General features: G+C 31.5%; 1 pseudogene; it reads right to left on the bottom strand.

Moving 5' to 3' along the window:
• Window positions 1–8,161: 8,161 nt before the first annotated feature.
• Window positions 8,162–8,723, bottom strand: LOC25492694 (uncharacterized; annotated as a pseudogene).
• Window positions 8,724–14,609: the final 5,886 nt, after the last annotated feature.

The raw sequence follows: 14,609 nt of genomic DNA, 5'->3' as shown, positions 1-14,609 counted from the left end.
GAAGAAAGATTTGAAGATTTTCTGAAGAAATCAACAATCTCCATACGAACTCAGGTAAACACGTGAATCTTCATCTTTCTCATCATCAAAGCCAGTAACAAACTCAGAGAAGATGTAGATCTGTGAAGTTGAAAACATTTAAGCAAAAAACCTAAAAGATTTTCAAAAACCGTAACACCAAAAGCACAGATCTACATCATCCAGACCGTTAATCTCTTCATCTTTTCGTAAAAAGGACCATCAGTACGTGAATCAACAGAATCTCAAAAAAGATTCAAAGAATTTCATCAAAAAGAGCAAACCCTAATTTTACGAAAAAACGTAAGTGAGAAGACCAGACTCACGTTGATTCACGTAGTGTTTGTAAAAGCCAAGGCCAGAATCGTAATCGCAATGAAAAGACGAAGAGAATGATGTGATTTTCATCAAATTCTGGGTGGAAAGCTCGCCGGAACCCTAGGGAGCTCACCGGAGAAGATGAAGGTTCCGGCGAGCCTACGGTGGCTCCAGCCAGACCTTCATCTCTCACGGCGGCTCAACCCAGAATCCGGTGAACTCTGGTTAGAGAGAAGGCAGAGCATTTTGTAGTTTAGAGAGAGAAGGAAATGAGAGAAATGAACTGGACCGGTGTCCATGTCGTTATATAGACGCGTGAACCGGTCCGGTTTATTTCGTTTTCATTTTGAACCGTAGGATCTAGGGTTTCTTTTGTTGAATGGCTGTGATGCATTGTTGCTGTATGCTTGATTTACGTTACCCTGCGCTACGCGTTTTGAACCGTTAGATCTGGATCTGGATCAATCCAACGCCTCTGAGGCCTTTGGATGATCCAGGTCCAGTCTGTTTTGGGTTTTGGGTTTGGGCTTAGTTTTCTTTCACGTTTTTTGCTTTTTTTTTGCTGCTTGCACCATACTTGCCTGCTGTTTGCACCCGTCGCACATGCTAATTTTTACCAATAAATTCCAAGGAAATTACCATGTCACTTTACTATTTTTCTTGATAATTTTCAGTGGTATTTTACTTGGAAAAGTTGGTAAAATTTTGGTGTTGTTTTGTCAAGGGTTTTTACTATTTTAAGTCACTTTTCTCGCATTTTTACCCGTTACTTCGTGTGTATAATGTTCGTATTCGTCATGTTTGATTTGCATACTATTTCATATGAATTTTGCTACTGATTGCTATGCATATGTCACTGTTTTGGCGTGTTGGGTTTTATTCTTGCATCATACGCATTATTCCTCACACATTTCCGGCTTATTTTCATCGTCACTCTACCGTCTTATGCCATACTTTCTTCCATCACTTTATGCCATATTCTTCTTTTACCATTTTCTACTAACATTTCCTTTCATGTTGATCACTTCATAGCACTTCATTATCTTCACTATTGTCTTCTTTAGTTTAGTTTTCTCTTTTACAAATTGTAATTCATTTGGTGATGTAATATTTTACCATTGGTTTGTAGCTTGGCAAAGGGGCCATAGAATGTATTTAGGCAATGTTGTAATATGGACTATGGACACTATGGCGCACCGACACGCACACACTCACCTTAGATGTATGCATAGGATTGTATGGTTAGATAAGCGCTTAGGTTTTAAACACTTAGAGAAAATCCATCTTTTTCCAAAAAAAACAATTGAACTTCACTTCAAAATTTTCATAATAAATATGAAGTCAACACTTCATTTTTTTTTTTTCTTTCTTTTTTCTTAAGAAAAATTCAATTCATCTTAACCATTTAGACTTTCTTTCTAATCACTAATCAAACCTCACTTTTTTTTGCTAAATCTAACGCTCATGAAGCCTCCCAATCTCCTTCTTCAAAACTTTTTTTCAAAACTTAAAATCAAACAATTAAAATAAAAAACAAGTTTTTTTAGCAAGAACTACGAACGGTTTTGATCCCTTAAAAGGGTACGTAGGCAATGAGTCAAAACTCATCCAAGCCGAAATGAAATCAAATTCTACTCACCCCCATTCTTAACTAAATAAACCTCCCATTTTCAAAAGTAAGTAAAAATAAGCGTAGAAATCAACTTAGGAAAACGGCTCCTATAGAGGACTATAGTTACTCCGGGTGCCTAACACCTTCCCGTAGCGAAAACGACCCCCGAACTTAGAATCTAAGGGTTTTTCTCAATTTTGCCCTTCCCAAGAAAAAAATAGAGAATATCAACGGTCAAAAGGTTCAAGTCCAATTAATGGCTTGGCACCCAAAAACCATGATAACAGTATACAAAAGCAAAAACAAATGTATGAAATTGCTAAACGAATGCTTATAGGTAGAAATAATGTACAACACACATTCAGAATTGAAGTCTTACCCGTAGATACTTCCTCGACAGTTGAAGAGAGAATTTCATTGAATGGCTTGAACTCAAAAACGTTCATAGGGATAGCAGGCGAGTGTACTTTGGTAAAAGTTGAATTGTGCATCATACTAAGCTTATGTTTGTGTGAAGTTACCTTATAAGGACTTTCATTAAAACCTACCATTGCATTTTCAAGCTGATATGTACCCCCTTCTTGAACCATGGACCTGAACTTTGCCACCAAATCTTTTCTAGATGTGGCGTGAATACGTCCACCCTATTGACGACAACAACAACATTAAACAGCTGGTTAAATTACATAACTAAAAAACAACAATGACATTAGTTTAATTTTAAAGCTAAGAGTGCAAACATGCAGAAATCTTTTCATCGACCACTAACATGTTCATGAAAATGATGCTAGTGGGGACCTTCTTCTCTCGAATCAACCAAATGTGAGCAACTCGCACACACATCTTGAAATTCTTTCTTCATCCAAAAACAGCTGAGATTGGAGTGTATTTGGCAGACATCATTGGCTTGTTTTTTCCTTTCCAAGAAAGAGGATGCTTATTTAGATTGAGATGGTTTGGCTAATAGGTTATGATATATTTATAGGAAAAGGTGGAATACGTGTGAGTAGGATATGTCGGTTGAGCAATAAAGAGTATTAGTTATCTAGATAAGCACAAAATAGTGGAACAAAATTAGGAAGTGGCCAACATTTTAGGATAAAGATTAATATGAATAAAATGAAATTAATATTGTTGATGGGGCACTTTGTTTTACTTAAGAATTGGCATTTTTTGTGACTTAAGAATTACCATAGTTGATTCGCCAAAACATATTTTAGAGATGTGGATGAAATGTGTAGTAGTTACTTGAATGAGAGGAATTAGGATTTTTAGTTTGTTTCCACCCAAAACATATTTTAGAGATGTGGATGAAATCCCCTACTTATTTGAATGAGAGAAATAAGGATTTTAGTTTGTTTCCACCAAAAAGTTACTTTAGAGATGTGGATGAAATCTCTTAGTTACTTGAATGAGAAGAATTATAATTTTTAGTTTGTTTCCACCGAAAACATATTTTAGAGATATGGATGAAATCTCCTACTTATTTGAATGAGATAAATAAGAATTTTAGTTTGTTTCCACCAAAAAGTTAGATCAGAGATGTGGATGAAATCTCTTAGTTACTTGAATGAGAGAAATTAGGATTAGGATTTAAGTTTGTTTCCACCCAAAACATATTTTAGAGATGTGGATGAAATCTTTAGTAGTTACTTGAATGAGAGGAATTAGGATTTTTAGTTTGTTTCCACCCAAAACATATTTTAGAGATGTGGATGAAATCTTTAGTAGTTACTTGAATGAGAGGAATTATGATTTTTAGTTTGTTTCCACCCAAAACATATTTTAAAGATGTGGATGAAATCCCCTAATTAATTGAATGAGAGAAATAAGAATTTTAGTTTGTTTCCACCAAAAACTTAGTTTAGAGATGTGGATGAAATCTCTTAGTTACATGAATGACAGAAATTAGGATTAGGATTTTAGTTTGTTTCCACCCAAAACATATTTTAGAGATGTGGATGAAATCTTTAGTAGTTATTTGAATGAGTGGAATTAGGATTTTTAGTTTGTTTCCACCCAAAATATATTTTAGAGATGTGGATGAAATCCCCTAATTATTTGAATTATAGAAATAAGGATTTTAGTTTCTTTCCACCAAAAAGTTAGTTTAGAGATGTGGATGAAATCTCTTAGTTACTTGATTGAGAGAAATTAGGATTAGGATTTTAGTTTGTTTCCACCCAAAACATATTTTAGAGATTAGGATTAGTAATTGTTAGTAATAATGTTAAGAGGAGACGTTACACAACTATGCTACTAAATTGATTCTAGTAATTGTTACTAATAATGTTACTAAAAGTCATGTTACTAAAATGCTTCGGTAACACAGCCATGCTACTAAATTGATTCAGCAACACAAAAACAAACACAAATATATAAATTCGAAAGCAAAGCAAGCAAGGCTGAATTATTTATGAAATTCAAGGGACATTTGCCAAATTCAAAGACAAAAAAAATAGATGCTTCCAAAACTCTAAGAAACTAAAACTTAAAATTCAAATTGGAAAGGTCTTGCACAATTTATCTAAACATGGGCTAATTGTAAATAACATCAAGGTAGATGGTATCATGTGACCCAACCATCGGAGCACCCCCTCTGATCTTCACACCTTGTTGGACTTAGGATCTGTCAATATTGCATAGCGCCCAATTTGATCTTCGAAATCACCGCCAAACATGTTAAGCAAGCATACTGCACCCTAAAAAAATAACAAACAAAAACATCACAAACATTGATAAAAATAGAATGCAAATAATTAAGAATAGGTATATTTCACAAAAAACACATACAACATCAATGTCATATTCAACGATATATGATCTGTATTTCAGTCTGAGCTTGTTGATTGCTTTGTCAAGATCGGAAAAAGGGTTTTTCACCAACGGACCTACAAAAGATTGAAAGGGATTGAAAGAATGATTTATACTTTAAAACAGCGAGGAATAAGAGCAAAAATCTATATATTTAGTTTAAACCAGAGTGGAATGAAGATATGGTTACCAGTGAGGCAGTGGTATGACAGCAAAGTCTGAATGTTTTTGGAAGCCATGTTGAAAAGAGATTTCGGTTTAGGAGAAAGGATTAAAATATATTGGTTAGGGTTTGGAGGAGGGGAATTAGGAAATATGGTTTAGGAGGAGTGAAGTTAGATGGTTAAGGTTTGGAGGAGGAGAATTAGGAAATATGGTTAGGTTTTAAAGGAGGGAAAAGTTGCTAAAATATTAGGGTTAAAATATTAGGTTAAAATTAGGGCAACAAAGCTTTGTTTAGGAATAAGAAGATAAATATATGGCACCTATAATTTCTCACTATCTCTACATTTTTTTTTAAAGAATCTCTACATTTTTTATTATTGAACCACTAATTCTTCATTTTATCTATTTTTTGTCGGTGTTTAGAGGAGCATATACAAGTCAAAATATAAAGAATTTTACACACAAAGATAAGGTTATTTAATAGTATTGTACTTACATGTAACTAATATTAATTCATATAAGTACATAAGCATGAATTCAAACCTAAAACTGTTTGTCCAATTAGTTAAACTTAATTTCATTAAAGATTGTCTTCTCGCTGCTCTCAAACTTCACATAGGTTTATGGGCTGACACGGATTAGTAATGCAAAATTTTCTTTGTTTAATATTTATACTTTCACTATACATAGATGGCAGAGTGAGACCTAACCATTGAGAAGAATGCTATAATTTCACGAAAATGCTTTTTGTTATGAACAGAACAGTGTTAGAACATAACAAAATATGGCAAAATTGAAGTGGTGGAGTGGTTTGGCGGTGCATATGGATCCATTTCCAGGAATTTTCTCAGCTCCTGCCTCTTTTGTTTTCACATGCTGCGGCGTCTTATGTTAAATTTTCCTGTCCACATTTGTATGCTTTCATAAAGTGTATACACTTTTTCCATATTGGAACATGATCAATTCAATTTCTTAGTTGCAAGTTTCTGGTTTTTTGCTTTAAAAACATTAAATTTGAAAACAAAATATAATTTGAAACATGATCGATTCAATTTCTTAGTTGCAAGTTTTTGGTATTTTGTTTTAAACATTAAATTTGAAAACAAGATTTGTTTAGAAAAATATAGTTTAATTGATTTTTTACTTAATTTGATTTTTTTTTTTTATGTAGATCTTAAAATCATATAAAAAGATTTTATAATTTATGTTTGTTTAAACGTCAACATGTAGTCACCGGTGGTCGTCGGCCACTACTATGACCATCTTTGACTTCATTTTCAACCATAACATGTTACAACTCCGACCATAACCAACCATATCATTCTGAACCGTCAACCATCTTCAATCTCCAATTTGACTGCCATTGACTACCATTATAACCATCAGTACTCCAACCATTGTCAACCACTACTCCAAACACCACATTTACCACGAGTAGCACTTGAGTGACATTGACCCTATCACAATGATTGTGTTTCTCTCTCTTTCACAATCATTGTGACATTGTGATTGACCAATGTCATCAATGTCACCCAAGTGTTATCCCCTTTACCACAATTGGTCACCCCTCCTCTCCATTCGATCATCAATCCAACCACCATCAATTTTGGAAAATTTATAACTCAACGGAACCTAATTTTGTTTTTTGAAAATTTTTAAAACTCGAAACTGGCTTTAATATTTGAAAAATTCAAAATATAAAACAGAAAGTCACTCCAAGGAGTTCCTTAAAAAATATTTGAAATATATTCTTCCAATCTCATTTCCTCTCATGTTCTTATTTATCCTTAATTCATTTATACGGACTTGCATATCATGTGAGATGATTCATTTTCAAAAACCTTATGTACAATTAGGATAAAGTATTGTTATCACATCACAAAAGAACTTTTAAATAGTTTTCAATGCACATTAAATTGTTTAGACTTAATATACAGGTGTCTGTTTCTCGAAAAACCACTTGGTTGAAATATCATCTTTGATCTAGTTGTCTTCGGTTCGAAACTTGGCATGAGGAAGACTTAATATACAAGTACCCTTTAAGTTGGTTAAAAGTCATCTTAAAAGGTTTTTTTTTAAGAGGTTGGGTAGATCAATTGGTTTGAACTTATAAGAGTTAAAAAGTTGGAGGTTCAAGATCAAGTCCTAGCAAGAAAAAAAAAAACCTAACACATTTTCTTAATTACACACCATTACCTCACTTGATTTCCGTCAAATAACAAATTTAATTGGCTGAGACCTTTTCTTGATCAATTCTTGATAAAATGTCTCTAGATATATAAATAACAACGGTCTAACAATTAACCTACTAACATTTGCCATTAAAAAAATAATCTTAAAAGAATTTTTAAAATGGAGTTAGGATCCTCTTCTTTTTAAAAAAAAAAAAAATGGAAAGTTCCATTACCGTAAATTTGTATGTATAAATGGTTATACAACAATCATTTTAATGAGTAAAGATCCTCTCCATTTCTCAAAAGACGCTTTGAGATGCCTTCGAAATCATGTTTCGTAAAAACTGTTAGAAAAACATTTCAACTATTTTAGATTTTAATTTGTAAACAACTAGTTTAAAAATAACAAATCCATTTTATTATAAGTAGATATCATAAATATAATTCCATGGGCTACCTTAGTCGGTAAAGATCAAGGAAGAAAGATGACAGGATTCCCCGCAGTTGCAGTTCCTACATTTAGTTTAAATGTGAGTAGGAGAGAAAAAATGTAACCTTTGAGGTTGATGAGGGTAATGAGCGACTTCTGATTATTTTCAGGCGAACCGAATTCGCATCAAAATGAGGGATCATTCCATAAGATCTTATGCATGGTATGCACAGAATTATATTCTAATGATCAAGGCATGATCCATTCTTTTAGGTCATATATATATAGGTTCAGATTCCATTGTTTTTGGAATGATATTTGACATTGTCCGTCAGTTTACACGGTTTTATACGGTCATCCAGACCAAACATAGCTTCAGTTCCAGTCTCCTTTTTATTACCTTGGCTATACACACCTTATTTTTTAATGAGTACTATGAATTAACATTGCTATTTACTGAAAAAACACAGTTAATTAACAAGAACACAACAAAGGTAAAGTTTCCATTCCCTACATTAATATGTCAAGGAGACACATCATCTTGTGGTACTAAACAAAACATAAGGGTTCTATAACACGCTAAAACAAAAAGACAAGACAAAAGATAGATTCTGTTAAGTTACATGTTGTTCAAGCTCGAGACTTTTTCACCTTATTCCCTTTACTCCCTCTACTACTGTTATGTGTAGCATGCAATGTATTCTGTAAACCACTTCCTTTACCATGTTCCATATATAAATTGAGCCAATTCTCCACCAACATTTCCCTATAACACAAGCAACATGCAAATTGTAACTCGACCTATAACTCCAGCTACGTCCTTTTCTTCCACAACGGTGACATGGTGAACTCACTTTTCTATAAAGGTAAAGTTTCATTTCCCCGACGTTCGCGCAACATGGGTGGAGGTCAAATCCACATGATTTGCAGTGGTATACAAACCCGTTCACGTCGCAGTAACGCGGCGTGTTTCCTGGTGGGTTTGGAAGGTGCATTTTGTGTAGAACGCATGGAAGAGTGTGGTAGAAGGTATTGTGCAGTGTGTGTGAAGGTCATTGTCACAAATGCTGCATTTGTAACGTGAACCTATGCCTACTTCGTTGCAACCGTCGCATTTGAATGGAAATTCGTTGTGTTCGAATCTTAGTTTGTGTTTTGGGTGGCTGAAATGTGATATCTCGTTGTATTTCATTGTTCTGTTTCTTCTCTATTTGTTTAATTTGTTTGTGTTGCGTTGACATGTTAAATGGGAAGTGTTGTTGTGTATTTATAAATGGAAGGAATCTAATTTGGATTTTTGTTTTTCTACACGTTTTACTTTAGAGTTAAATTTGGTATTATAACTTGACTTATGTTTGAAGACATTGAAAAAGAATTATGCCTCGTGAGTAGGTGGTAGTAGTGATAGTTATAAATAATAAGTTCATGAGAATTCCCATGTCAACAGAAGGTAAAGAGCAAGACACAAGGAAATATTGGACCATGCCCTACAAAAGAATATGAACATTTTACTTATATACAAATTATGTTGACTGCTATAACTTTTCTACAAGTTTTCAACTTGTAAATGAAATAGAAAATTGGTATGTGATTAGAATCTCATCTCATTGTTTTAGCCCTTAAATCAATTTTATTGAGTATGATGTCTGACATTTATCTAGATTGGTGATTAGGTTGTTTGAATGTCAGTTTGTTTTGCTTTGTGTAATTATTGGGATTCATATGATTGTTTGTAACTAATTTTGGCTTGATAGCTAATGTTGTCATGTTTTGTTTGATTTAAAAATATAAAAAAAAGGTTGTATACACATGTATATTATAGATAAAAAAAAAGAGTGATGCTATATAGTACGGATCTCTCGCCTACGAAAATTTACGAATGCTACTTCCCATGCGTATTAGGTTTGACTCCAGGAAAAGAAACGGGAGATTTCATATTAAATAATAAATAAAAAAATATTAAACCGACTCTTCCCTTAAAAAAATAATATTAAACCGACTCTGTTCTTTTACATACTAAGTCATAAAAAGGAAAAAAAACAATCAAATGATGTGTTTCTTTTCTCGTCATTGTTTCTGTTTGGAACTCTAGATGTCATTCATACACAAAAGTGGTGATTTATTAGGGGTAGCATTCCAAAACTGCATAAAACTTCTGAGCTTGTTTGATATGATTTCACCTAACTTTATCATCTAATGGGGTCATTTTATACATGGTAATGAAATGAGATAAGAATCAATAGATGTTAATTAATCATAAAATCAAAAGGAATTTGTGATGAGAATTATTAGGGCCAACATTAATTTGTAATGCAAGAGAGATGGATTTACTTTTCTATATATGCAGTTTGAGAAGTTTGAGAACATACTTAGTAATATAATATGTGGGACACTGCTCTAATTTTATTGAAATTAATCATCCGTGAAATTTCGTGAAAACATTACCCCGTACCTTTTAGCATTTTCCTAAAAAAAAAGGATCAACATAATTGGGTTGGAAATACTGGACAACATTTTTAATTAAAACCTAAAAAGCAATTTCTATGGTACATTCGATAAAATTGAGTGTACCGGTACACCCATATGTTAAATGAATAGTTTAATAAGTTATTTTTTTAGAAAAAATATATTTTCTAAAGGTTACAATTATAATAATTATATTTTATTTCTCAAAAGTGTCAGCAAATCAAAATTCAAATTTTTTTAATTTCTAATACCCATAATAGTGAATATTGATTATTTTTTTAGATAAAATGTTAAAAAATTAGTATGATTCTTATAAATGATGAAATGACGTTTTTTCTTATAAAATAATATTTTCTAAAATATAAAAGTTGATAAATATCTCTTTATTACATAAAAATGATCGATAACTTATTAATTTATGAAATAGGTGTACTGATACACTTTAATTTAAGGGTGTACCATAGAAACTACCAACATAAAATAGACTTGGTAGCAGTTTTAACCTTAACATGCTTGCACATACATTGTATATAAAATTTTACAAAACAGAATATTAGTACGCACTTAACAAACTTATAAAAATCTATGACAAACTTAAAAAATCCATGACTACTTATCCATCCAATTATGGTTGTTGAGGAGGGTCGTACTTCACTTCTTTCAGGAACCAATCCACTTCCAAGTCAAGACGACAATTAATGCAAGTGTCGAATTCGTAGTCCTCATCTGAATTCGCCCACCAAAGACCTTTCTTTAGTTGTTGTTCTTTGCATGCTTCAAATTGATCAACACATACCTTTGAGTATACCAAATTATTTGGCCACGATCTTCTTAGTACTCAGTATCCATCAGAATTAATAGCCTCACGAATCATATGTCTGCATTTGTAGAGTTTCTTTTGAAACCACAACTCAGTTAATGATGTTCTTCCCTTGCCATGATTCTCAACATTACCAGAAAAGATGTTTAGTATCGCTAGCGTATACTTTGCTCCATCGTGACCTTGTTGTAAGGCCATTTCTAGAAAATTTCTAGTAGAATCATAGTTTGAAATTTGATAGCAAATATCTAGGATACCCATTCTAAAGCAATACTCTGGATTTCTACTAGATTCTAACAATTGGTAAAGAGAATCCCTATTTCCATCGACTTTGTACATGTTTCTGGTTAGTGATGTATCCAATGCACAACAATGTGCAACTTCTGCATTCAGACAATGCTTCTTCAAAACTTTGCATGTTTTGCTCAAATTGAGAAGATCTTTCAGTGAAGATGTAGCAACCAACGTAATTATAAAGATTAAAACATCGTCAGAGAGTTCTGGAAGCATATTGTTTTGGTGGTTTATTTCACCTACAAAATATATTTGAGTGAAGTTTGCTTCTGCAGGGTTATCTTTTTTATGTGTGAAAGTTGTTATATGATGGATACATTTTATAGTTTTATAAGTCAGAGAATTAACGACTTGATTGTTGATTATCAATCAATACGTTTGGTATGAAAAATTGTGTCAGTTGATATTGAACCGAAAAGATGCCACTTTTTGGAGATCTGTAACCATGCCTTTATTTGAAATTAATTTGTACCCTCATGAGAAGGTGTAATTGTTTCTGTTAAAAAATAATTTAATGTGAACCTATGCCTACTTCCTTGCAACCGTTGAAATGAATTGAAGTATTTGACAATATTGAAATGTCTAAATTATGTGGTACATACAGATAAATTCGATATTTGATTTGATGAGAATGTTTTCAAACGTCGCAAAGAATAAAAAAAAACTCTGAAAGATACATAGAGAATCACATGCACTTAACGTCCCTATATGATTAAAGTCTTGTAAGTTGAAACAGAGAAAAAAAAAGGGAATAAATTCCATCCAATTCAAAATTAGTAGTTCTGTATTTGTATCTTCTAATCTTTAAGTCCATTTGGTTCTAGAAATAAACCCTACCTTGATTTAAGGTCTTTATACATTTGTATATTCACCAACAAAGAATATGCCAATGACTCATGATGAAGTCAGAAGAATTGATTCTTCAATTTTGGATAGATATTAGATACTATACTCTATAATATTTATAGTACATGACAAGTTGGACCTTTTGAGGTCATTGGATTTTTCTTGCAAAGTAATTACCCTCACACAAATTCATATGAAGGTATCAAACGTGGCTGCAAGGTGTGATAGATGTTTCACAGTGGCTGAAATAATTGATTGTGAAGAACCTATACTACACCTTTTTCTCAATTATACGACTTAAAAGAATAAATGTAATAAGAAGATTTAAGCACTCAATTGAACAATAATGACGACAAATTACTTTTATCCTCTTTCTCTATTGTTTAGACCAGTTTTCGTTTAGTTTCTTTTAATTTAACACTAAAACAGGCATTAGGAATCTTCCATCAAAAGTCTTAAGTCATTTGTTTTGGAGTGTTGATGTTTTTACATTCATTGTTTCCTAAAAACACGTGAAAATGACCTAAAATTTAGCGGTAATTAACTATGTCGGTTTTCTAGTTATAAACCAGCGGTAGTTAACTACATGTTTTTGATCATTTCCATGTGTTTCTAGAAAACAATGGATGTGAGAAAAACAATTCTCTTTCTTTTGTTACTTTAAAATTTTCTGCATTTAATTTTACTCGCAAGACATGATTAAAGTGAAAGTTTTGTATATCTTTTTTTTTTTATGAAGTATACTAATTTCTGATTTGTATAGTACTTGTTCATGAAAAGAAAAATTGGTGTTAGCCTTCGGTTTTCAAGGAAAAAAAGTCATGCTAATTCGAAGTTTGTCTAGGAGGTAAGTAAAGTACGATCAAGATTAGAATCATTCAAAAAAAATTAAATCTCTAACGAAATGTACATAAGTTTTGCCAAAGTCTCGGAGGTAAGTAAAGTTCTATGTTAAAGTTTGTTATAAAAAAAAAAGTATATTTCGAGTTATAAACCGGATGGAAAACATCTAAAGAAATGCACATAAGTTTTGTCAATAAATTCAATCTCTTTTTTTTTTTTTATAATTATCAAATTAAATATTTTTAGCAATAAACTCACTTGCGTTTATCTAATTGTGTTAGTTTGAAACTTTTGAGCATGTGCATTTTAAGGTCCCATGTTTGATTCCCTTCAATATCAATTTAAATGGATTAATTAATTCATGATTCGGTTCCTTTCAATGTTAATTTAAATGGATTAATTTATAGTTTGATTTCCTTCAATGACAATTTAAATGGATTACTTACTCAATTTCAATTTAAATGGATTAATTTATGGCTCAATTGCCTTCAATGTCAATTTAAATGGATTAAACATATATAACTTTGATCTTCGATGAGGTCTCGCGCCTTAACAAGGAGAATATATTATTAAAAAAAGGTTAAATATGTTTTTAGTCTCTATAAATATGTCAAATTTTTGTTTGAATCTCTTTAAAAAATTTCTTCACTTTTGGTCTCTCCTTTAAAGTGAACTCCTATATAGAATTCATATTTTTGAATAAAAATTTGCAATAAATTTATAATATTATAAGAATTTCTCCCAAAAAAATTAGAATTTTTTACCAAAACATGAATTAAATGTGAATTTTCAAATTTTTTACGGTTAAAAATTCATATTTAATTTTTGTCTACATATTTCTACATTATTCAAAAAAAAAACTAAAATTTACTTAAAAATAAGGACCAAAAGTGGTGATTGAAAATTTTATATGGACTAAAAGTTGAAGCAAAATTTTAGAGGAACTAAAACGAAAAGTTGGTATAATTATAGGGACCAAAAACATATTTAACCCTGAAAAAAATCCATTCAACAATAGAAAAAAGGGTTAAATATATTTTTGGTCCCTGTAAATATATCAGTTTTTTGTTTTAATCCCTTCAAAATTTTCCATCGACTTTTAGTCCCTATAAAATTTTCAATCACTACTTTTTTTACATGAAATTATGAAGAAATGTATAGAATATTGTAAAAATCTCCAAAAAAAAATTTAAAATTAGAATTTTTTTAACGAAGCAAAATTTAATATGAATTTTTAACCTTCAAAAATATAAAATTCATATTTAATTCATGTTTTGTTAAAAAAATTCTTTTCTGCAAAATTTTATTCAAAAATATGAATTCTATATATGAGTTTACTTGAAAGGAGAGACCAAAAGTGAAGATAAAAAAAAATTTGGGACTAAAAATTGAAGAAATTTTTTAGAAGGAATAAAATGAAAAGTTGACATATTTATAGATATAAAAAAGATATTTAACTCAAGAAAAAATATATCATATTATTAAAAAAAATTAGGGGATATTATTATATATAGTAGATGGTCGCTTTAGTCCTTAACTCAGTATTTCGTTGTCATAAAGGTCCCTCATTCAAGATTAAATACAAAGTAGCCTATGAATGTGCACTTCCGCTATCACTTTAGTCTCTGACGTTAATAACTTCTGTTAACTGATGATGTGACGTGCATGAGGTGTCACATGGACTAAAGTGAAAGTATAAAATAGTCATTTGGTCTTTGAACTGAAAATCAATATCTTCCCAAGTTGAATCTTAAATCCCTAAATCTCGAATTTAATCCTCAAATCCTTAAATCCCTAAATCTCATCAAA

This window comes from Medicago truncatula, chromosome 4, assembly GCF_003473485.1.
Source record: "Medicago truncatula cultivar Jemalong A17 chromosome 4, MtrunA17r5.0-ANR, whole genome shotgun sequence".
NCBI classification, from domain to species: Eukaryota; Viridiplantae; Streptophyta; class Magnoliopsida; order Fabales; family Fabaceae; genus Medicago; species Medicago truncatula.
This window is presented reverse-complemented; position numbering and strand designations above follow the sequence as displayed.